Consider the following 25,733-nt stretch of genomic DNA (forward strand, 5'->3'; position numbering starts at 1 on the left):
GGGTCTGCGCCGTACCTGTTGCCAGCCCGTTTCGCTGGACCACCGTGACTGGAGAACCAAGCCCAGCTCTCAACAGCCTCCCCTGCGATGCTCAAGTCTCCGCTGGATGGTCGACGCCCGTGCTTCTGGACTCGGCCTTCTTCTTTCACTGTTTTCCAGGAGCGAATCGCTGGGAGGTGATGCAGAGTTGCAGGTAGGTTTGAATCTTCTCATCGCCAATGTTAGATCCGTGTATCTTGATGTTGTGTGTCCTTCAACAATTAGACAAGAGACTGTAGGGAACAATCAACAGGTGTTTACTGGATGAGGGTTACTCTAAAACTAACTATACAGATCCCTAATCAGGGTTATATACAGGTGTGGTCACTGCCGGTACTACAGTATACAGGAGCTGTAAAAAGTAGTTCTCCCCTTAAAGGTACATACACTACAGTCATCTCGCAGCTAAGGAGTGCGCAGGCAGACAGGGAATGGGTGACTGCCAGACAGAAGAAGAGGACCAGGCAGGTAGTGCAAGAATCCCCTGAGTGCATCTCGCTCTCCAACCAGTGTTCTGTTCTGAGTACTGGTGAGGGTGATGGTTCCTCTGGGGAGTACAGCCAGAGCCAAGTCCATGGCACCATGGGGTTCTCAGCTGTACGGGGGCGGGGGGGCGGAGGTGGAGGAAGATCAGGAATGCAATAGTGGTGGGGGATTCAACAGTTAGGGGAGCAGGCAGGTGTTTCTACAGCCGCAGACATGACTCCAGGATGTTATGTTGCCTCCCTGGTGCCAGGGTTAAGGATGTCACTGACATTCTGAGGGGGGAGGGTGAACAGCCAGAGGCCGTGGCCCATATTGGTACCAACAACACAGGTAGAAAGAGGGATGAGGTCCTGCAGGCAGATTTTAAGGAGCTAGGAAAGAGATTAAAAAGCTGGACCTCAAAGATAGTAATCTTTGGATTACTCCTGGTGCCACACGCGAGTGACTAGAAATAGGAGGATAGAGCAGATGAATGTGTGGCTGGGGAGATGGTGCAGGAGGGAGGGCTTCAGATTCCTAGGGCATTGGAGTCGGTTCTGGGGGAAGTGGGACCTATACAGGCCGGACAAGTTTCACCTCAACAGAGCCAGTACCAATATCCTTGCGGGGAGAATTGCTAGAGCTGTTGGGGAGGGTTTAAAATAAATTGGCAGGGGAATGGGCACCAGGATGTAGTATTAGAAAGGTGAAACAAAGGGCACAAAGGATTGGGAGAGAGGGATAGCACTAAAGCAAGAAATAGTAAGGTGAGGTCAGACTAAGAGAGAACACAGGATGGTCTAAGATAGGTTTACAGTGTATGTATGTGAACACACATACATCGTAAACAAGGATGGTGAGCTGCAGGCACAAATAGCCACATTGGAATATGATGTTGTGGCAATAACGGAGACCTGGCTCAAAAAAGGGCAGGATTGGGTATTAAATATTCATGGATATGGGGTGTTCAGGAAAGATAGGGAAGGAAAGATAGGAGGAGGTGTGGCAGTATTTGTTAAGGAGAATATTACAGTGCTGGAGAGAGAGGATATCCTGGAGGGGTCAAGGAAAGAATCCATATGGCTAGAGTTAAGAAACAATAGAGGTGCCATTACACTACTAGGTGTATTCGATAGGCCACCAACTAGTGGGCAAATTATGGAGGAGCAAATTTACAGGGAAATTACAGAGAGATGCAAGAACTATAGAGTAGTGATAATGGGGGACTTCCATTATCCGAATATAGACTGGGATAGTAATAGTGTAAAGGGCAGGGAGGGGGAAGAATTTCTGAAGTGTGTTCAAGAGAACTTTCTTGATCAGTATGTTTCTGGCCAAACGAGGAAGGAGGCATTGTTGGATCTGGTCTGGGGAATGAAGTCGGTCAAGTGGATCAAGTTTCAGTAGGGGAACATTTAGGGAACAGTGATCATAGTATGATAAGGTTTAGATTAGCTGTGGAAAAGGGCAGGGAGCAATCTAGAGTAAAAATACTTCATTGGAGGTGGGACAATGTCAGTGGGATGAGAACGGATCTGGCCCGGGTAAATCGGAATCAAAGATTGGCAGGCAAAGCTGTAGTAAAACAATGGGCTGCATTTAAAGAGGAAATAGTTTGGGTGCAGTTGAGGTACATTCCCACTAGGGGGAAAGGTAGGGCAACTAAAGTCAGAACTCCCTGGATGATGAAAGAGAGAGAGAGAGCAAGGAAGAGGATGCTGCCATAGACATAGTAAAGGAGGAGGTAGAGGAGATAATGGATGGGATAAAAATTGATAAAGACAAGGTACGAGAAAGGCTGGCTGTACTTAAAGTAGATAAGTCACCAGGACCTGAGGGATGCATCCTAGGATGCTGAGGGAAGTAAAGGTGGAAATTGCTGAGGCACTGGCCATAATCTTCCAATCTTATAAACGGGGGTGATGCAAGAGGACTGGAGAATTGCAAATGTTACATTCTTGTTCAAAAAAGGTAAACCCAGCAACTATAGGCCGGTCAGATTAACCTCGATAGTGGGGAAGCTTTTAGAAACGATAATCAGGGACAACATCAACAGTCACTTGGACAAGTGTGGATTAATTAAGGAAAGCCAGCACGGATTTGTTAAAGGAAAATCATGTTGAACCAACTTGATCGAGTTTTTTGATGAGGTAACAGAGAGGGTTGATGAGGGTAATGCGATGATGTGGTGTACATGGCTTTCCAAAAGGTGTTCAACAAAGTGCCACATAATAGCTTTCCAGCAAAGTTGAAGCCCATGGAATAAAAGGGACAGTGGTAGCATGGATACGAAATTGGCTAAGTAGCAGGAAACAGAGAGTAGTGGTGAACGGTTGTTTATCGAACTGGAGAAAGGTACACAGTGGGGTTCCCCAGGGGTTGGTACTAGGACCACTGCTTTTCTTGATATATATTAATAACTTGGATGTGGGTGCACAGGGCACAATTTCAAAATTTGCAGAAGTGTAGTGAACAGTGAGGAGGATAGTGATAGACTTCAAGAAGACATAGGCAGACTGGTGGAATGGGCGGACACATGGCAGATGAAATTTAATGCAGAAAAGTGGGAAGTGATAGATTTTGGAAGAAAGAAAGAGGAGAGGAAATATAAACTAAGGGGTACAATCCTAAAGGGGGTGCATGAACAGAGAGACCTGGGGGTATATGTGCACAAATCATTGAAGCTGGCAGGGCAGGTTGGGAAAGTAGTTAAAAAAGCTTACGGGATCCTGGGCTTCATGAATAGAGGTATAGAGTACCAAAGCGTGGAAATTATGATGAAACTGTATAAAACATTGGTTCGGCTTCAACTGGAGTATTCTGGACACCACACTTTAGGAAGAATGTGAAGGCCTTAGAGAGGGTGCAGAAAAGATTGACGAGAATGATTCCAGGGATGAGGGACTTCAGTTACATGGATAGACTGGAGAAGCTGGGGTTGTTATCCTTAGAGCAGAGAAGATTGAGAGGAGATTTGATAGAGGTGTTCAAAATCATGGGGGGTCTCGACAGAGTAGATAGAGACAAACTGTTCCCATTGGCGGAAGGGTTGAGAACCAGAGGACACAGAGTTAAAGTGATTGGCAAAAGAACCAAAGGCGACATGAGGGAAAACATTTATACTCAGCGAGTGGTTAGGATCTGGAATGCACTGCCTGAAAGGGTGATGGAGGCAGACTCAATAATGGCTTTCAAAATGGAGTTGGATAAGTACCTGAAAGAAAAACATTTGCAGGGCTATAGAGAAAGGGCGGGGGAGTGGGACTAACTGAGGTGCTCTTGCAGAGAGCCAACACGGGCTCGATGGGCTGAATGGCCTTCTTCCGTGCTGTAACCATTCTATGATTCTATGGCCATGTCTCTTTTGAGCCAGGCTCTGCCATTGTTCTGGCAATGAGCTGATAAGGATCCAGGAGTGAAAAAAGATGATGTCAGGGGGTCATGAGATGATGACCCGGCCTGGACAGGCGGATCAATGGGTACGTGGCATCTCTGTAATTGGACAGTAGAATTCAGGTGTAAGTCAATGGCCCGGATTTTGCAGTAGGTATGACGGCGTATTCAACAACAACAACAACAACCTCTATTTATATAGCATTTAACGTAGTAAAATGTCCCAAGGCGCTGCACAGGGGTATTTTAAGGCATAAAATTTGACACCGAGCCACATAAGGATAAATTAGGGCAGGTGACCAAAAGCTTGGTAAAAGAGCTAGGTTTTGAGGAGCGTCTTAAAGGAGGAGTGAGAGGTAGCGAGGCGGAGAGGTTTAGGCAGGGAATTCCACAGCTTAGGGCCTAGGCAACAGAAGGCACAGCCACCAAAGGTTGAGCCATTATAAACGGGGATGCTCAATAGGGCAGAATTAGAGGAGCACAGATGTCTCGGGGGCGGGGGGTGGGGAGGTTGTGGGGCTGAAGGAGATTACAGAGATAGGAAGGGGCGAGGCCATGGTGGGATTTGAAAACAAGGATGAGAATTTTGAAATCGAGGCGCTGCTTAACCGGAAGCCAATGTAGGTCCGCGAGCACAGGGGTGATGGGCGAACGGGACTAGGTGCGAGTTAGGACACGGGCAGCCGAGTTTGGGATGACCTCAAGTTTACGTAGGGTGGAATGTGGGAGGCCAGCCAGGAATGTGTTGGAATAGTCAAGTCTAGAGGTAACAAAGGCATGGATGAGGGTTTGAGCAGCGGATGAGCTGAGGCAAGGACGGAGACGGGTGATGTTACAGAGGTGGAAGTAGGCAATCTTAGTTATGCTGTGGATATGTGGTCAGAAGCTCATTTCAGGTTCAAATATGACACCAAGGTTGTGAACAGTGTGGTTCAGCCTCAGACAGATGTTAGGGAGAGGGATGGAGTCAGTGGCTAGGGAACAGGAGTTTGTGGCAGGGGCCGAAAACAATGGCTTCGGTCTTCCCAATATTTAATTGTAGAAAATATTGCTCATCCAGAACTGAATGTCGGACAAGCAGTCTGACAATTAGAGACCGTGGAGGGGCCGAGAGAAGAGGTAGTGAGGTAGAGCTGGGTGTCGTCAGCGTACATATGGAAACTGACGCTGGGTTTTCAGATGATGTCGGCAAGGGGCAACACCTAAATGAGAAATAGGAGGGGGCCAAGGATAGATCCTTGGGGAACACCAGAGGTAACGATGCGGGAGCGGGAAGAGAAGCCATTGCAGGTGATTCTCTGGCTACGATTAGATAGACAAGAATGGAACCAGGCGAGTGTAGTCCCACCCAGCTGGACAATGATGGAAAGGTGTTGGAGAAGGATGGAGTGGTCAACCATGTCAAAGGCTGCAGACACGGCAAGAAGGACGAGGAGGGATAGTTTACCTTTGTCACAGTCACAAAGATGTCATGTGTGACTTTGATGAGAGCTGTTTCAGTACTGTGGCAAGGGCAGAAGCCTGATTGGAGGGATTCAAACATGGAATTGCGGGAAAGATGGGCACGGATTTGGGAGGCGACAACACGTTCAAGGACTTTGGAGAGGAAAGGGAGGTTGGAGATGGGGTGGTTGTTTGAAAGGACGGAGGGATCAAGGGTTGGTTTTTTGAGGAGAGGGTGATGACAGCAGCCTTGAGAAATCATCACCACCTTGGAAATCTGAATTGCTGATGCAGAATTGGGCTATTTGCCCACCAACTGCCCAGCAATTACATCTGAAAATTTTACGGCAGTGAAAGCAGGTGCAGCAGCCTGTTTCACATCTTAAAAAAAGATCTATGTATGTATTTTGGTGGAGGAAACATTTTTTTGTCGGTCGATCAAGGTTCAAATCACCGTGCCTTTCAATTTAAGGCATATATAGTGTGACACGGTACTGTACTGACACCCAATCTTCAAAACCAGGCAACATGTCAAACTAGAAGTAAAATATTTCAATTTTTCTAGCTTGATGTTCAATATAAATTGATGATTTTTGTATGTGTATGTGAGAGAGATGTACACAAGCACACAAGTAAATATTTGTAGCATTGTATTACTAAGAACATAATTATCACAGCGAACACCCATGTTCAAATAGCCTGGATAAAAACATCTCCTAAAGTCAAAACACTGCGTGCTTCAGAATGTTTGACTTTGCACAGATTTGCAAAGACTGCAGAAATCATTCAAGATTTCAAGGATAACTTTTAGATTTGTTTCAACAGTGTGTAGCGAGGAAATGTTATCTTTCGTGCAGTCTAGTTTTATATTATTAAACCTAGAGCACACATACGAATTGTACAATCTAACAGTAATTAAAGATTGTTTTAGTTATTTTTGCAAGTTTCATGTGAACACATTATTTAGCCATGCTCTATTTTACTTTCAGTTAATTTCTGAAAATTAAATTGATTTCTCATGAAAAAATATCCTTTAGAAACACAGAAGGCCAGACAGATAGAAAGTAATCATTTTAATTACTTGGGAAGTTGAATAAGAAAGTTAAATAAAGTGAACATCTATCAGATTTCAGTGACCAATTCCGTCCTTGCAACTCAAAAATGAACAACATAACAAACAATATAATGGCCTAGAAATTCAGTTGGTTGCGCCAGCCGCTAGCGCCTTAGGAGGAGTAGATGTCGGGCGCTAGGTGGGTAGCGCCCGGGCGCAGCGCGAACTGCGCCTCGCCCCAACTTCACTAGGGATTTAGCGGCGGCGCAAAGTCTTTGCGCGTGCTCAGCTGCGCGCGCAGATCATGACGTCATTTCCTCGTGCAACGCCCTTTGTGCGCCCCCAACCGGAACTTCAGTGGCGATGCCCCATTGTGCGCCTGGCGCCCCTAGCGACTGTTAGAGTGGAACAGTGCTCAGCCGATGCGGGGCGCGGGGGGCGCAAATTAAAGGGCACTCCTCCTGCAATATAAAAGGCTGCCATTTCGCAGCACACCTTCTTGCGAAACGGATCTTTGGAGAGAGACCAAAGTAGATAGCTTTCTGCTTTGGCCCAACACTCGGACAGGTACTTCTGGCTTCAGGCCACAGCTTTCCACTAGTCTTTGCCTTCATTGACATCTCATTGTTTGCCAGCATATTATGGGGGCTGCAATGGGTGTCAAAGCTGGCTTTCTCAATTACATCCAAAGGGCTCACAGATGCCGTGAGAGAGTGGCAGCCCTGGCTAGACGGAGAGGGGGCAACAGGCGTCGGCAAAGGAGGCCTTACCCACCCAGGGTATACCGCCAGCAGCTCTCCTATCTCAACATGTCTGAGGAGCAGTGTGTTCGGAGGCTGCGATTCAGAAGGGACGTGGTCACAGAGATCTGCCAGCTGCTTGGCGGTGATCTGCAGCCACAGCTGAGGAGCAGGACGTCTCTGTCGGTGGCAGTGAAGGTGACGGTGGCTCTCAACTTCTATGCCACCGGCTCCTTCCAATCAGCTACTGGGGACATTGCCAACATCTCCCAGTTCGCCGTGCATTGCTGCATCCGCCAGGTGACCAATGCCCTTTTCAAAAGGAGACGTCAGTTCATCTCCTTCTCCATGGCCCTTGCCAAGCAGCAACAGCATGCAATGGGCTTTGCAGCATTTGCGGGCTTCCCCATGGTGCAGGGCGCCATTGACTGCACGCATGTGGCTTTGCGGGCACCTCTGGAGAATGCCGAGGATTACCGCAACCGGAAGGGCTACCATTCGCTGAACGTCCAGCTGGTGTGTGACCACAGGCAGCTCATCCTAGCTGTCAATGCCTGCTTTCCAGGCAACAGCCACGATGCCTTCATCCTGCGACAGACTTCTGTGGCAGACATGTTCCAGGCATAGCCTCACCCACGAGGATGGCTTATCGGGGACAAAGGCTATCCTTTGTGTACCTGGCTGATGACACCGCTCCGTGCGCCCAGCGCCCCTGCTGAAGAGGGATACAACGAGAGCCATCAAGCGACCAGGAACATCATCGAACAAACAATCGGCGTCCTGAAGCAACGGTTCTGCTGTCTGGATCGTTCCGGTGGAGCCCTCCAGTATTCGCCGGAGCGAGTCTCCCATTTCGTGGTCGTTTGCTGCATGCTGCACAACCTGGCTATCCGCAGGGCTCAGCCACTGCCACCACAGATTGGAGGACCACCTGAGGAGGAGGAGCAGGAGGAAGAGGAGGAGGACCAGCACAGGAGGGAGGCACAAAGTGCAAGGGCCGCCCATCGCCGGCTTATTGAACGTCGGTTCTAGGCCCCCTCTCAGGGACTGGCTTGTGCCAATGTCAGCAGATGAATGTAGCCGCTCCACAAGCCCTCAGCCGAGCAGGGCAACCAGGACTTAACCAAAAAACCATGCACACTGCAATTTAACAACAATAATTTATTGAAAACCTCTGCCCTTCCCACATTACATGCTCATGTGGATAAGCCCCCTCCAAAAACACAAAACTACCAGTCTCGGCCTTACAAAAAGAAAGAAAGACACCAGTCTCGGCCTTACACAAAAACAACTGCACCACTGTCGGCCTTACAACAAGCACGAGGCATTTGTGCATACCTCTACTTTTTGCCCTGCGAGGGCGATGCCTTGCGCATCCTTGCCTGGCCCCTGCCCACCCTGCTGCTCCTCCTCAATGGGAGCCCAGTGGCTGCAGCAAGGCTGGGGGAAGGCTGCTGAGGGGCAGATGGCGAGATGGCAGATGCCCTTGGGGGTCGGCCTGCACCAGCTCTGGCCTTGGAGTGGCCGGCTGCTGACTGCTCCAACTCTGGCTGGGCGGCAGCAGTCTGTCCAGCAGCTCGTGGCAGCTGCAATGGCGGAGTGGCAGTGTCGGCTGCAGGAATGGTGGCAACCTGGCAGATTGCAGGTGCTCGCTGGTCGCCTGACACATTGGCACTCGCACGGGCCAGCACTGCAGCATGCGCAGCAAACAGCTGAAGGACAGACTGCTGGGCTGCTGCTGCGCGGCGAGTGCCCTGGCGATGCCTGGCTGATCCAGCGAGGGTGGCAGCCGTTAGTGCCCGTGTGGCCCTGGTCTGTGTCCGAATGACACCAGCCAGTGAATGGACGGCACGACTGAGCACTTGGCTAGAAGCCGACTGTGCTGCCGTGAAGTCCTGCTGACTCCTGGCCTGTGCTGCCGCGATGTCCTGCAGACTCCTGGCCTGTGCTGCATTGAATTGTTCCAGACTCCTGGCCTGTGCTGCACTGAATTGTTGCAGACTCCTGGCCTGTGCTGCCCCGAATTCCTGCACACTCCTTGCCAGTGACTCTATGGAGTCAGGCATCCTTGCCACTGCAGCCATGAGCTCAGTGTGCCTGCGCTCAGCCTGGACGGCCATTTCCTCTAGGAGGCGCACCTCCTCTGCGCTGACCGTCGCAGGACTGGAGGCCGCACTCACCCTCTGGGGAGAAGTCCGCCGAGCTACCCCACCCCTCCCGCGTTGCTGCAGGCCGCTGGGCCCCGGAGCTTCACTCTCCTCCGACCCTTCCCCCCGGCTCCCCTCCAGGGAAGACGTGTCCCCTACATCGCAATGGGCTGGTGCGGCTGAGGGTGGCACTGATGGGCCGGCTTCCTCTTCCTCCTCCTCGTCTTCCGAAGGGCTGACAGTGGCAGCTTGAGGGCCCGCCTCCTCACCTGGCGATTCACCATCTGAAAGCAGGAAGGCACAAGAGTAGCTTTAGAGTGAGGACAGGGCGGCAGCGAGGGAGGCATGAGTGGTGCCATTCACCGCATTGGTCGGACAGTGGCAAAGGATGCTGATCTGATGCGCAAGTGGAACGAGAGAGGTCCAAAAGGTGATGCCCTTACCATTGGTGCCCAGAACAGGGTCGGCATCTCCACTGGCGACGGGGCCAATCAGCCGGCCTCCCATAATGCGCTCCACACGTTGGTCGAGGTCGGAGAGCTCTTTGAGGACAGGACGGCCTCCCCCGGTCTCAGTTCGGTTGCGCCGGTTGTGCGCAACCTTGACCTGTAAGAGAAAGGACGGCCTCTAAGTACAGTGTGAAGCCCTGATCTTGTCTGCACTGCCTCCCATGGTCGAATAGCTAGTACAGTGTGTAGCCCTGGTCTTGTCTGCACTCCCTCCCATGGTCGAATAGCTAGTACAGTGTGTAGCCCTGATCTTGTCTGCACTGCCTCCCATGGTCGAATAGCTAGTACAGTGTGTAGCCCTGATCTTGTCTGCACTGCCTCCCATGGTCGAATACCTAGTACAGTGTGTAGCCCTGATCTTGTCTGCACTGCCTCCCATGGTCGAATAGCTTGGACAGTGTGTAAAGTGCTGAATGTGCAATTGATTTTCATGCCAGGCCCATAGCTGCTGGATGAGGGCTGGCCATTAGGGCTTTCAGGTCCCTTTGCCCATAATGTGAGGTGCACATGCAAGGATGAGGAGGACACTGGAAAGGGTACTCACCCTGACAACCCGAGTGAGGTCGTTGAACTTCTTCCGGCATTGCACAGGAGTCCTGGCAACCACGCTGTTGGAAGACACCCTGTTGGACACCTCCCTCCAGGCTTTCCGGTCGGCACTGGGCAGCGGCCTCTTGCCACCTTCTGGGAACAAAACATGGCGCCTGCGCTCCACTCCGCCAACCAGCACCCTCAGGTCACCGTCGCTGAAGCGCTGCGCTCTCTCCCTGGCCTTCTCCATAGTCCTGGGCGTTGTACAGGTGAAGCTAAAGTGGTCAGGCCTAGGTTGAGGGCTGCAGTGTACAGGGCGTGGCAGGCCAACAAATCCACCCTCCCCCTTTAAGAGATGACCGGCGCCAGAGTGTCTGCCGTCAATCAAGAACTCGCCGCACCTGCGCTGTGCCCGGCCTCGGGGCTATCGCTCAGCACCGCCGGCTTAGCGCCTAAAGATAGTCGTGCATCGCCTGTTTTTGCGCAGCAGCAACCTCTTGGGGCGATGCGACTGAATATCAGCGAAGGGGGCGCGACTTTGCGCCGGGCGCAAACTTTAGCAGCCGCCTGACTTTACCGCCCCAAAAGTGGCTATACTGAATTTCTAGGCCAATGCATCTATAACAAGGAAAATAAATTTACCTATTACCAGTCTAAATGAGGTCTTCAGCAAGAGTACCTCAGCTAGTCCCACTCCTCCACCCTTTCCTCGTAGCCCTGTAAAAATCTTTCCTTCAGGTACTTAGCCAAGTCCCTTTAGAAAGGCATGATTGAATCTGCCTCCACCACCCTTTCAGGCAGTGCATTCCAGGTCCTAACCATTCGCTGCATAAAAAAGTTTTTCCACATGTCGCCATTGGTTCTTTTGCCAACCACCTTAAGTCTGTGTCCTCTGGTTCTTGACACTTCTGCCAATGGGAACAGGTTCTCTCTATCTTCTCTGTCTAGACCCCTCATGATTTTGAACACCTCTATCAAATCTCCTCTAAACCTTCTCTGCTCTAAGCAGAATAACCCCAGCTTCTCTAGTCTATCCATGTAACTGAAGTCCCTCATCCCTGGAACCATTCTTGTAAATCTTTTCTGCACCCTCTCTAAGGCTCCTGAAGTGTGATGCCCAGAATTGGACACAATACTCGAGTTGAGGCTGAACCAGTATTTTATAAAGCTTCATCATAACTTCCTCGCTTTTGTACTCTATGCCTCTATTTATGAAGTCGAGGATCCCATACATTTTTTTAACCACTTTCTCAACATGCCCTGCCACCTTCAACGATTTGTGCAAATATAGCCCCAGGTCTCTCTGTTCATGCACCCCCTTTAGGATTGTACCCTTTAGTTTATATTGCCTCTCCTTGTTCTTGTAATGTATATACCTTTAAGGAGGGAACTATTTTTTACAGCTCATGTATACTGCAGTACTGGCAGTGACCACACCTGTATATAACACTGAGTAGTAATCTGTATAGATCAGTTGCAGTGTGAGCCACGTTGAGTAAACACCTGTTGTACTGTTCTCCGCAGTCTGTGTCTTATTATACACGGACGTAACATTGGCGACGAGGCAGGTTCGAACCTACCTGCAACTCTGCATCACCTCCCGGGGATTCGTTCCTGGAGATCAGTGGATTGGAGGTCAAGGCCAGAGACTCGGGCGTCGACCACGGGCAACCGCCCAGTCATCCAGCAGAGACTCGAGAATTGGGGGGAGGCTGTCGAGAGCCAGGCTTGGCTTTCCAGTCGAGGTGGTCCAGCGAAATGGGCTGGCAACAGGTAGTGCGCAGACCCTTCCTCGACAGCGGCGGGCTAGAGCCCGACCGAGCGGCACAGCAAAGGGCCGAGCAGCGTCGACGTGGGAGAGAGAGAGAGGGCAGAGCGCACAGGGCGCAGCCGGTGTTCAGGGGCCGAGCAGCGTCGGAGAGAGGGAGATAGAGAGGTGCAGAAACCCGCGAGGCGCCGCCATTGCCACGAGAACCGCCGGGAGAGGTGTTGGCAGCAGTGGGGGAGGAAGGAAAGCGTGGGAGATGCCATTTTAAGCCATTGGGAGACGCCATTTTAAACCACAACCAAAATGCCGAAGAGTGGCAGTATCACCACATTTGACAATGAAGTCGAAGATTAGACTACATATGTCGAACGAATAGAGGTGTACTGCAAGGCAAATGAGGTGTCAGATGACAAGAAAGTGTCGGTATTGTTAAATTTAATGGGTGCAAAGACGTATGGTTTATTACGAAATCTAGTAACCCCAATGAAGCCAATGGAAAAGAGTTTTGAAGACATAGTAACGATACTAAAGGAACATTTAAACCCCACACCGCTGCTGATAGCAGAAAGATTCAAGTTTCACAAACGGAACCACCATAAGGATGAAAGCAATGCTGATTATTTAACAGAACTGCGCAAACTATCGAAACATTGCCAGTTTGGAGCGGAACTGGCAGATACCTTAAGGGACAAGTTTGCGTGTGGGCTTCAAAGTGAAGGAACCCAGAAACGGCTTTTATCTGAAAAGGACCTTACACTGGAAAAGGCTTTCAGCATTGCGGTATCATATGAAGCAGCAGCACGGGGCGCTGCAGAGATACAACAGAGACCACAAGAATATGGCACAAACGAAATGTCATATGGAACAGAGAAGTGCTATCGCTGCGGCAGAACAACACACGACCAGAATGTTTGCTGTTTCAAAGACAAACTGTGCAGACAGTGTGGAAAAGTAGGACACATAGCACGAGTCTGCAGGTCGGGAAAGAAAACCAGCAATAAGAAACCTACCAAAGGAAAGTACAAGAAGGTACATAAGATGACGGAGAATAGTTCAGACGAACAAAAGAGTGATAACGACTCCGAAAGCAGGGAACTGAGTTGTCTGAAACGAAATAATGTGTTCACAATGGAGGATCACCGAACCATTAGGGTCACTCTCAAGTTAGCAGGAGTCCAGGTAAAGATGGAATTGGACACAGGATCAGCCCTAACAGTCATAAACCGACGGGACTACGAGCGGCTATTCTCACACATACCCTTGAGAGTCACAAAAATTATTTTGAAGATGTACACGGGGCAAAAATTCTACCCCAAAGGAAAAATAAGGGTGACCGTTATATATAATGGTAAGGAAACACCAAAACTAGACCTGTATGTATTGCAAGATGGAGGACCACCATTACTGGGACGTGAATGGATCCAGGAAATACAACTGGATTGGCATTCCATACAGGCACTGACTGGCTGACAAGAAGGATGACGACGTCACACCTGGGCGACTGTCAAAGATCCTAACTGACGTGAAAGAAGTGTTCCAGCAAGGACTCGGAACACTAAAAGGCATGACAGCGACGATTAAAATTGAAGAAAACGCAAGCCCAAAATGTTTTAAGGCCAGACCGATACCTTATGCGATCCGCCCAGCCGTCGAAGCAGAACTGGAGAGTCTGGAACGTTCAGGTGTACTGTCCAAGGTAGACTGGAGCGAGTGGGCTACACCCATCGTCCCTGTGATGAAAAAGTCGTTGAGCAGCACGCCTGGGGAACCAAGCAAGGTTCGCATCTGTGGGGACTTTAAGGTAACAGTGAACCCGGTCCTTCACACCGTACAATATCCGCTTCCGCGGATTGAAGATATTTTTGCCTCGCTATCTGGAGGGAAACGCTTCACTAAGATTGATCTGGCCCAGGCGTATCTGCAAATGGAGGTAGAAGAAGCATCAAAAAAATACCTCACATTCAACACCCATAAAGGTCTCTACCAATACAACCGGCTGGTATTTGGGGTAGCATCAGCTCCGGCTATTTGGCAGAGGGCAATGGAACAAGTCCTGCAAGGGATCCCAGGGAACCAGTGTTATTTGGACGACATCCTGGTCACGGGCGAAAATGACAGTGATCACCTTGCCAACCTAGAGCAGGTGCTCACTAGATTGCAGGAATATGGGCTCCGAGCTAACCGCCCCAAATGCGAGTTTTTTAGAAAACAGATCTCATATTGTGGCCACTTTATCGATAAAGAGGTGTTACATAAGTCCCCAGAGAAGATTGAGGCAGTAGTCAAGGCTCCAGCACCGGAACATTTGTCACAACTGAGGTCGTTTCTCGGGCTGGTAAACTACTACCATAAGTTCTTGCCAAATTTGTCTACAATACTACACACACTGAACACCCTACTGCAAACTGGGGTGCCATGGAAGTGGAGTGACGAATGTAGACGAGCTTTCCAGAAGAGCAAAATACTAATCACATCGAAAGAGGTATTGGCCCATTACAACCCGGCATTACCAATTCGGTTGACATGTAATGCGTCACCCTACGGCATTGGAGCGGTGCTGCCACACAAATTCTCGGACGACTCAGAGAGGCCAATAGCCTTTGCGTCACGATCACTAACCCCAGCCGAGTGTAACTACGCCCAGATTGACAGGGAGGCCCTCAGCCTAGTGTGGGGAGTGAAAAAGTTCAATCACTATCTGCACAGGCAGAAATTCACCTTGCTGACTGATCACCAGCCTCTTGTCTCCATTTTTAATCCGAAGAAGAGCGTTCCAGTGATGACTGCGCAACGACTACAAAGATGGTCACTTTTTCTAGGGGCGCACCGCTATGAGATTGAATATAAGGGCACGAAACAGCATGGAAATGCTGATGGGCTATCACGCCTGCCATTGCCTACTGTGAAGGAAGCACCAGCAGTGGATCCTGTCGAAATATTCCATTCGACTATAGTTCAATACCTACCGGTAACTAACGCTTGTATCGAAAAGGAAACCCGAAATGACCCGACACTGTCTCGGGTATATGATTTGACGGTGAGGGGATGGCCAGCACATGGAGACTCACTGTTGTCAGCATTCTTGACAAGGAGAGAACAGCTGTCAGTGTGCCGGGGGACCTTGATGTGTGGATCCCGAGTGGTAATTCCACCCAAGTTAAGGGATAGAGTGCTCAATGAGCTTCATGAGGGTCATCTGGGAGGGGTAAAAATGAAAAGCCAAGCCAGGGCTTATGTGTGGTGGCCGGGAATCGATAAACACATCGAGGACCTGACCAAGAGCTGCTCAGGATGTCAGAAAGTCCAAAATGCACCACCACAGGCCCCTCTACACCCATGGGAGTGGCCCTCATCTCCATGGCAACGGGTGCATATTGATTTTGCTGGTACATTCATGGACTCAATGTTTTTAATAGCCGTGGATGCACACTCGAAATGGCCTGATGTCATCAAAATATCCTCCACCACCACGGAGGAAACTATTGCAGTCCTACGGACCATTTTTGCCAGTAATGGCTTGCCAGAACAGATTTGCTCCGACAACGGACCACAGTTTGTGTCCGAAGAGTTCCGGAGGTTCTTGAAAAAGAATGGGGTAAGGCATTACACATCCGCCCCGTATCATCCAGCCACAAATGAATTGGCTGAGAGGTTCGTCCAAACCTTTAAGAATGCAATAAAGGCTATGTACAATGACAACATTCCGCTGCAGCACAAGGTGGACAATTTCCTGTTCGCCTACCGGAATGCGACACATGCAGTCACCAACCAAGCCCCAGCCATGATGTTCTTTAACCGAAGGTTAAGATCTCGCCTGAATTTGCTCAGACCAAACGTACGAAGAGATGTTGAGAGTAAGCAATTCCAGCACATCCATGAGAAGCCAACAAGGAGCTTCAATGTAGGGCAACCAGTCTTGGCCCGCGACTACCGAACAGAAAAATGGCAGCCAGGAACGATATGCACACGGCAGGGCCCACTAATGTACACAGTGGACGTTGGGGAGAGCATCGTGAGACGCCATGCTGACCAGATCCTAGAGTCACAGGAACAAGTTAACCCCAGGCCTCGCCCATACGTACCTGGTGATGAACCCAACGTACAGGTCGCATCTACCCCAGAAACAGTAGCATCGGAAGCTGATGAACCAACCGGCGACAGGGGGCCAGAATCGCCTCCGCACCAAGAGCAAGACACTCGGGAAAGGCGCTATCCAGAAAGGATCAGGAAGCCTCCCCAAAGACTGAATATATAAATAGACTATTTTCAGCTAATGTTGCATGTTAAAAGTGTTAATTGTAATTAGTTTTATATTTAATTGTTAAATGAGTGTTATGGTACTGTTAATCTAAAAGGGGCGAAATTGTAATGTATATACCTTTAAGGAGGGAACTATTTTTTACAGCTCATGTATACTGCAGTACCGACAGTGACCACACCTGTGTATAACACTGAGTAGTAATCTGTGCAGATCAGCTGCAGTGTGAGCCACGTTGAGTAAACACCTGTTGTACCGTTCTCCGCAGTCTGTGTCTTATTATACACGGACGTAACAGTTCTTTCTACCAAAATGTACCATTTCCCACTTTTCTCCATTAATTTTCATCTGCCACGTGTCCGCCCATTTCACTAGCCTGTCTATGTCTTCTTGAAGTCTATCACTATCCTCCTCACTGTTCTCTATACTTCCAAGTTTTGTGTCATCTGCAAATTTTGAAATTGTGCCCTGTACACCCAAGTCTAAGTCATTAATATATATCAAGAAAAGCAGTGGTCCTAGTACCGACCCCTGGGGAACCCCACTGTATACCTTTCTCCAGTCTGATAAACAACCGTTCACCACTACCCTCTGTTTCCTGTGACTTAGCCAATTTCGTATCCATGATGCCACTGTCCCTTTGGCAAGCCTATTATGTGGCACTTTATCAAATGCCTTTTGGAAGTCCATGTACACCACATCAACCGCATGCCCTCATCAACCCACCTGTTATGTCATCAAAAAACTCAATCAATGTAGTTAAACACAATTTGCCTTTAACAAATCCGTGCTGGCTTTCCTTAATTAATCCACACTTGTCCAAATGACTGTTAATTTTGTCCCAGATTATCGTTTCTAAAAGCTTCCCCACTACCGAGCTTAAACTGACTGGCCTGTAATTGCTGAATTTATCCTCAAACCCTTTTTTGTACAATGAGTAACATTTGCAATTCTCCAGTCCTCTGGAACCACCCCCATATCAAAGGAAGCTTGGAAGATTATGGCCAGTACCTCCGCAATTCCCACCTTTACTTCCCTCAGCATCCTAGGCTACAACCTATCCGATCCTGGTGACATATCTACTTTAAGTACAGCCAGCCTTTCTAGTACCTTGGCCTAGAAATTCAGTTGGGCGCGGCAGCCGTTAGCGCCTTAGGAGGAGTAGATTTCGAGCGCTAGGCGCTTAGCGGCAGGGCGCAGCGCGATCTGCGCCTCGCCCCAACTTCAGTACACATTTAGCGCCGGCGCAAAGTCTTAGCGCGCGCCCTGCTGCGCACGCACATTATGACGTCATTTGCTAGTGCAACGCCTTTTGTGCGCCCTGAACCGGAACTTCACTCGCGCCGGCCCATTGTGCGCCGGGCGGCCCGAGCGACTGTGAAGTGGAACGGTACACAGCCCAGCCGGGCCGCGGGGAGCGCAAATTAAAGGGCACTTACCCAGCAGTATAAAGGCCAGCCATTTTGCAGCATTCACTCTTGTGCAACGGTTTTTTGGACAGAGACCAAGGAGGAGAGTTTACTGGTTTGGATCAACACTTGGACAGGTATTTTTGGCTCAGGCCAGAGCTTACCAATTATCTTTGCCTTCATTCAGAGCTCAGTGTTTGCCAGCATATAATGGGGGCTGCATTGGGTGGCAACGCTGAATTTCAGCCTTATGCCAGAAGGGCTTACAGACGCCATGAGAGAGTGGCAGCCCTGGCAAGACGCAGAGGGGGCAACCGGCGTCGCCAACTGAGGCCTTACCCACGCAGGGTATACCGCCAGCAGACCTCCTATCTGACCATGTCTGCCGCGATGTGTGTTAGGAGGCTGCGATTCCGAAGGGAGGTGGTTGCAGACATCTGCCGGCTGCTTCAGAGAGATCTGCAGCCACAGCTGATGCGCAGGACGTCTCTGTCGGTGGCAGTGAAGGTGACGGTGGCTCTCAACTTCTATGCCACCGGCTCCTTCCAATCCGCTACTGGGGACATCGCTAACATCTCCCAGTTCGCCGTGCATTGCTGCATCCGCCAGGTGACCGAAGCCCTTTTCACAAGGAGACATCAATTCATCTCCTTCCCCATGACCCTGCACAAGCAGCAGCAGCGTGCAGTGGGGTTTGCAAGAATAGCGGGCTTCCCCATGGTGCAGGGCGCCATTGACTGCACGCATGTGGCTTTGCGGGCACCTCTTGAGCATGCCGAGGATTACCGCAACCGGAAGGGCTACCATTCCCTCAATGTACAGCTGGTGTGTGACCACAGGCAGCGCATCCTAGCTGTCAATGCCCGCTTTCCAGGCAGCAGCCACGATGCCTTTATCCTGCGACAGACAACTGTGGCTGACATGTTCCAGGCACAGCCTCCCCCAAGAGGATGGCTTATCGGGGACAAAGGCTATCCTTTGTGTACCTGGCCCATGACCCCGCTCCGCGCGCCCACGACCCCTGCTGAAGAGGCATACAACGAGAGCCATCAAGCGACGAGGAACCTCATAGAACAAACAATCGGCGTGCTCAAGCAATGGTTCCGCTGTCTCGATCACTCCGGGGGAGCCCTCCAGTATTCGCAGGATCGAGTCTCCCAATTCGTCGTCGTTTGCTGCATGCTGCACAACCTGGCTATCCGCAGGACTCAGGCACTGCCACCTCACGTTGGACCACCACCTCAGGAGGAGGAGCAGGAGGAGCATGAGGATGACGAGGACGAGGAGTACCAGCCTAGGAGGGAGGCACAAGGTCCAAGGGCCGCCCGTCGGCGGCTTATTAAACGTCACTTCTAGGCCCCCTGTCAGGGAATGGCTTGTGCCAATGATAGAACATGATTGCAGCCGCTCCGCAAGCCCTCAGCCGGTTAAGGCAACAAACACTTCAAAGATCAAACATGGACAATGTGAATAAATAAAATGGTTTATTGTACAAACTCTGGGCCCTTCCCACATGAAAACCAAAAACAGACGAAACCCCCAAAAAACACTCAAACACATTACTCGCTCCCACAACCTGGAGAGGATTAACAAAATAGGGCAACTAAAATGGCCGTCATTCTCGGCCTTCGTCTAAAACAAACATCACATCATCGGCCTTCAAAAAACAAACACCCAATTCTCGGCCTGAAGAAACAAACACAAATGGCCACACATTCGACTATTTGGCCCGCTAGGGCGATGCCTTGGCCATCTTTGGGTGGCCCCTGCCCGCCCTGCTGCTCCGCCTCAAAGTAAGGCCATTGGCTGCTGCAAGGCTGGGGGCAGGCTCCTGAGGGGCACATGTCGTGACGGCAGATGCCCTTGGGGGTCGGCCTAGTCGAGGTCTGGCCGTCGAGCGGGCGGCTGTTGATTGCTGCAGCTGTGGCTGGCCAGCATCAGTCGCTGCAGCAGCTCCTGGCAGCTCCACTGGGGGACTGGCAGTGGCGGCTGGAGGACTGGCGGCAAGCTGGTGGATGGCAGGCGCTCGCTGGTCGCCTGAGACACTGGCACTCGCCCGGGCCAGCACTGCAGCATGCGCACCAATCTGCCGAGGGACAGACCGCTGTGCTGCTGCAGCGCGCCGGGTGCCCTGGCGATGCCTGGCTGACACAGCGAGTGTGGCAGCAGTGAGTGCCCGTGTTGACCTGTTCACTGACCGCATCAGAGCAGCCAGTGACTGGACGGCACCACTGATCACCTGGCCAGTTGCTGACAGAGCTGCCCCGAATTCCGCCCGACTCGCTGCCTGATCTGCCCGGTATTCCGCCCGACTGGTGGCCTCTGAGGGCCCGAGCTCTGCCACACTCCGAGAGAGGGAATCGATGGACTCAGGCAACCGTGCCACTGCCGCCATGAGCTCCGTGTGCCGGCGCTCCGAGTCCGCGGGTAAGTCTTCGAGGCGTTCCATCTCCTCGGCGAAGAGCATCTCCTGACTGGAGGCCGGTCTCTCCCTCTGGGGAGAAGGCCGCCGAGCTGGCCGACCCTTCCTGCGTTGCTGGAGGCCGCTGGGCCCAGCAATTGGACTCCACTCCGATGCTTCCCCCCTCTGGGGAGAAGGCCGCCGAGCTTCCACCCCCCTCCCGCCTTTCTGCAACCCGCAGGTTCCAGGAGCTCCCCTCCCCTTCGACACTTCCGCCACGCTGCCCTCCAGGGAAGACGTGTCCCCTACATTGGCCTGGGTGGCCGCGGCTGAGGGTTCCCCTGATGGGCCGCCTTCCTCTTGCTCCTCCTCCTGCTCCTCTTCGGAGGGTCTGTCACTGGCAAGTTCAGGGACCTCCTCTTCACCATCTGAAAGCAGGAAGGCACAAGAGTAGCTTTAGAGTGAGGAGAGGGCGTCAGTGCGGGATGCATGAGTGGTGGCATTCAGCGCATTGGTCGGACAGTGGCAAAGGATGTAGATCTGATGCGCAAGTGGGACGAGAGAGGTGCAAAAGGTGATGTCCTTACCATTGCTGCCCAGAACAGGGTCGGCATCTCCACATGCAACGGGCCCAATCACCAGGCCACCCATGAGGCGCTCCACGCGATGTTGCAGGTCGGTGAGTGGCTGGATATGGGGTCGGCCTCCCCCGGTCGCAGTCCGGCTCTTGCGATTATTCGCCAGCTTGGCCTGCAAGAGAAAGGACTGCTCTAAGTACAGTGTGTCGCCGTGATCTTGTGTGCACTGCCTCCCATGGTGGAATAGCTTGGCCAGTGTGTCACCATGATCTGGTGTGCACTGCCTCCCAAGGTGGAATAGCCTGGCCAGTGTGTCGCCATGATCTGGTGTGCACTGCCTCCCATGGTGGAATAGCCTGGCCAGTGTGTCACCATGATCTGGTGTGCACTGCCTCCCATGGTGGAATAGCCTGGCCAGTGTGTCGCCATGATCTGGTGTGCACTGCCTCCCATGGTGGAATAGCCTGGCCAGTGTGTCGCCATGATCTGGTGTGCAATACCTCCCATGGTGGAATAGCTTGGCCAGTGTGTTAAGTGCAGAATGTGCAATTGATGCTCATGCCTGTCCCATAGCTGCTGGATGAAGGCTGGCCATTAGAGCTTTCAGGTCCCTTTGCCCATAATGTGAGGTGCACATGCAAGGATGAGGAGGTCACTGGAAAGGGTACTCACCCTGACAATGCGTGTGAGGTCATTTAACTTTTTGCAGCATTGGGCACCGCTCCTGGGGACGTCGCTGTTGGCTGACAGCTTGGTGGCGACATGCCTCCAGGCTCTCCTGTAGACGCGGACCGTCGCCTTCTTGCCATTGTCCGGGTACAAAACATGGCACCTCTTCTCCACAGCAGCAATCAGCACACTCAGATCACGCTCTGAGAAGTGCTGCGCACGTTCACGGGCCTTCTCCATGTCTTCAGGCGCTATTTGGGTCCAGCAGCAGTGTTCAGGCCTAGCTGGAGGGCTCCACTATCCAGGGCGTGGCAGCAGACACAGTCGACCCTTCCCCCTTAAGAGCTGGCCGGCGCCAGGGTGTCTGCTGTCAATCACGAGATGGCCGCACCTGCGCTGCGCCCGGCCTCGGCGCTATCGATCACCACCTCCGGCTTAGCGCCCAAAGAGAGGTGTCCAGCAGCAGTTTTAGCGCTCACCCGAACTCCTAGGGCGAAGCTAATGAATATCGGAGAAGTGGCATCGATTTGGCGGCGGCCGCAAACTTTAGCGGACGCCCCACTTTAGCGCCCCAAAAGTGGCGTCAATGAATTTCTAGGCCCTGTCTTTAATAATTTTTATCCCATTCAGTATCTCAACTACCTGCTCTTTCACTATGTCTTTGGCAGCATCTTCTTCCTTGTTAAAGATAGATGCAAAGTACTCATTTAGTACCTCAGCCATACTCTCTGCCTCTATGCGTAGGTCTCAATTTGGTCCCTAATCAGCCCCACCCCTCATCTTACTACCTGTTTACTATTTATATGCCTAAAGAAGACTTTTGGATTACCTTTTATGTTAGCTGCCAATCTGTTCCCATACTCTCTCTTTGCCCCTCTTATTTCCTTTTTCACTTCCCCTCTGAACTTTCTATATACACCATAAGGCATCCCTACAATACCCAAGCCATAATCAGCACCTGAAGCAAAGAAAATGTTAACGTTTTGGATGTGAGCATCTGAAATGTTAATCTTTTTCTTTCAGATTCTATGCATTCTAGAAACTTTCTGTCTTCATTTCTATCTGGTCAATTAATTTGAAGTCCATAGTACTTTGTTGGCTGTAAAGCGCTTTGGGATGTCCTGAGGCTGTGAAAGGCACTATGTAAATATAAGTCTTTCTTTCAATTGTGAATTTGATTTTCCTGCACCTTCATATACCGTTTCTCAGATGAACTGGGGTGATCCTACTGGCTGGTTTGCTAGTAGATAGAAATCATCTGTTAACTAGTCTGTACCCTGATGCATAGGCACAACCATTGGGAGAGGGGCTGGGGACAAGTTGCACAACCTCTCCCCACCGGCCGCACCCCTCTCCCCTATTTGTTGACATTGATTATGACCCCCTCTTGACCATGATTCAAATTCTGCAATTGGGCCTGAAGTCCCAGCTCCAGCATCTTTCCCTACATCCATCTTCTGTAATTTTCTTTCCACATTAGCTTTTTGCATCAGGGTGAGGCTTCACTTTAAAAAAAAATTCAAACTAAGAACAAGGCGAGTAATAGAGAAGTCAGAAGAGAAGAGAAAGGACTGTTAATGGCTTTAATGCAGATTTTAAGGCTGGAATTTTGCAGGGGGTCAGCGGGCCCGATCGGTGGGGGGTCGGGTGGAAAAAAAAAATTTTCATAGCGGGTCAGAACCCCACTGTGAACCCGCCGCCACGCGCCTTTCCCAATGTCATGTCTATCAGCGCTGAGCAGACCTGAGACGCAATGGTGAGGGACCCAATTCAGGTAATTAGTGGCTTGTTCAGTGCCTCTTAAGAATGATTTTCAGCTTACCTTTTGCATTTGACAGCTCGCCCATGGGGTCCACGCTGGTCGTGGATCATGTCTGTCAAGCTGAGGCGGGAGTTCAGTGGCCATTGAATCAGCTGTTGAGTTGACAGCTTAAAATGTAAAGTAAAAGCTCCCTCCTTACAGACATATCTTCCCTCAGCCACAAGTTCTTCCTCACTGCTTTTCCACAACAAATTCAACATGCTGCAAGGCTTTATACAAGTCTCCATCCAGTCTGACCTCATTACCTCTCTCACTATTGACAGATCGCTTCTGTCATCTCTACTTCACCTGCCATCTATTCCATCAGATTGGGAGCACTTTATACTCTCTCACCTTGGTCCTCAGAATTGGACCACAATGAACCCCAACACCAGCAGCACCAGGCACACCAGCAGCACCAACAACAATACCACCAACCTTCTCCGCAATCAACTGATGCTGCACAGGACACAGGACATCAGCACCCGACCACATTGCTGCCCGATAAGCCAGGGACAGCCTCACCATGGCCAGATTTACTTCACTTGATGCTGTACACCCTGGCTGCCACATGATGTGCCAGGTTGGCGCCACCCCACTCCAACACCATAAGGCATCCCTACAATACCCAAGCCATTCCTTTCACATTCATCACCATTGTGGGAGATACTGTTATGTCTCACCATTCACTGCAACTCACTAAGCCACTTCCAAAGGTGCACACAAACCTGTGCAAGAATGCAAAGTGTTGAAAATAAAGATTTCAAATGTTTGACACCATATTAACAGAAACTTTACATGAACATTGCATAAAACACCCAAATGCCTACCCTTGTGCATTGTTAGTTGGTATGATTGCATTAGGATGAGGGTGAGTGTGAGGGGTGGTTCGTGAGATGGGGAAGTGATAATGTAGATAGAGAGGGATGGGTGGAGGTGCAAGGTAAGTTGGTGTGAGTAAGGATGTGCAGGAGTAGGGCAGGGAAGAAAGAGTGATGGGAATGTGATGAGAGGACAAGTAGGAAGAGGTTGAGTTTGGCTTTGTACCAACGTTTGATGATTTACTGAGATCATTGAAATGTTTGCGGCACTGCAGCCAGGTCCTCCTGACCACATCTGTGGTTGTGCCTTCCTCTGCAATGTGCAACCAGGCTGTGTTGATCTCCTTGGGAGGTCTCTTCTGCCCATGGGAAGGGAAGAGGACCTCCGTGTGTGCTGTGACTCTCTCCATAAGCATATGGAGGGAGTCATGGCTGACCCTGGGTGCAGCCGTGCACCTCTGTGCAGTCATTTGTAAGGTTCTCAAAATTCCCATATTCCCCAAAAGTTATGGATAAAGGGACCCTGTATGGACAAGTAAATAAAAAGGGTACCCGAAAGAAAAATGGCTTCTGAACCTCGTGACAGAAACCTGCAGGAATTTAAAAAAAAGGCAAGACCCTGCAAAGGCAGGCCCATTCAAATCTTGAAACGAAACCTAACATGCATGGATCTGTGTGAAGGACTTTGTTATTTCTAAAAGCCAGACACTAGATAAACACAGAATATGCATCCTTCATCTTGAAACAGTTTAACTCAGGATAGACGTAATCTTGAGGCCATTAACTTTTTGCATACATAATCGGCTACAGTTCAAAGTAGCCACCAAGACAGGAGAACGCCGATTAAAAATCATAAATAACAAACAGCCAGGATGTTGAAGACATTAAACAAGGAGACAACCGCCCCAAAAACAGTTAAAGTGTATGGGCTAGATTTTCAGTTGCTTGCGCCAGCAGTTAGCGCCTTAAGAGAAGTGATTTTCGGGCGCTATGTGTGTAGCGCCTGGGCGCAGCGCAGTTTGCGCCCCGCCCCAAATTAAGTTGCCCGTTAGCGCCGGCGCAAAGTTTAGCGCCCGCCCGGATGCGCGCGCAGAAAATGACGTCACATCCTCGTGCAACGCCCTTTGGCCGCCCCGAATCCAAACTTCAGTCAGACCGCCCCATTGTGCGCCTGGCGTCCAGAGCGTTTGTAAAATGGAACGCAACACACCCTGGGGAGCGCAAATTAAAGGGCACTCGTAAAAAAGGCACTCTGCATGTGTTGTGTGGAAGTAAGCTGTGTGTTGTTCTGAACGGTCTATTTATGTTTCCGGGCACCAATCATTATTCTTATTCCTCCTCCTCCTCCTCCTCCTCCTCCTCCTCCTCCTCCTCCTCCTCCTCCTCCTCCTCCTCCTCCTCCTCCTCCTCTTCGTTTCTCCCCAGACTTTGCATTTGTAAAAAATACATGCACCCTTCCCCTTTAAGAGCTCACTGGCACCAGAGTGTCTGCCGTGCGCTGCGCCCGAGCTCGGGTGTTGCGCTCTCCACCGCCGGCTTAGCGCCTAAAGATAGTAGTGGAACGCCTCTTTTAGCGCTCCACCAACCTCTTAGGGCGAAGCCACTGAATTTCCGGCAACGGGGCGCTACTTTGGGGCGGGCGATAACTTCGGGCGGGCGCTAAGCTTAGCGCCCCAAAACTGTCTATACTGAAAATCTAGCCCTATG

This window comes from Somniosus microcephalus, chromosome 10 (assembly GCF_052327205.1).
Source record: "Somniosus microcephalus isolate GS21.2 chromosome 10, FLI_Smic_1.0, whole genome shotgun sequence".
Classification (NCBI taxonomy): domain Eukaryota; kingdom Metazoa; phylum Chordata; class Chondrichthyes; order Squaliformes; family Somniosidae; genus Somniosus; species Somniosus microcephalus.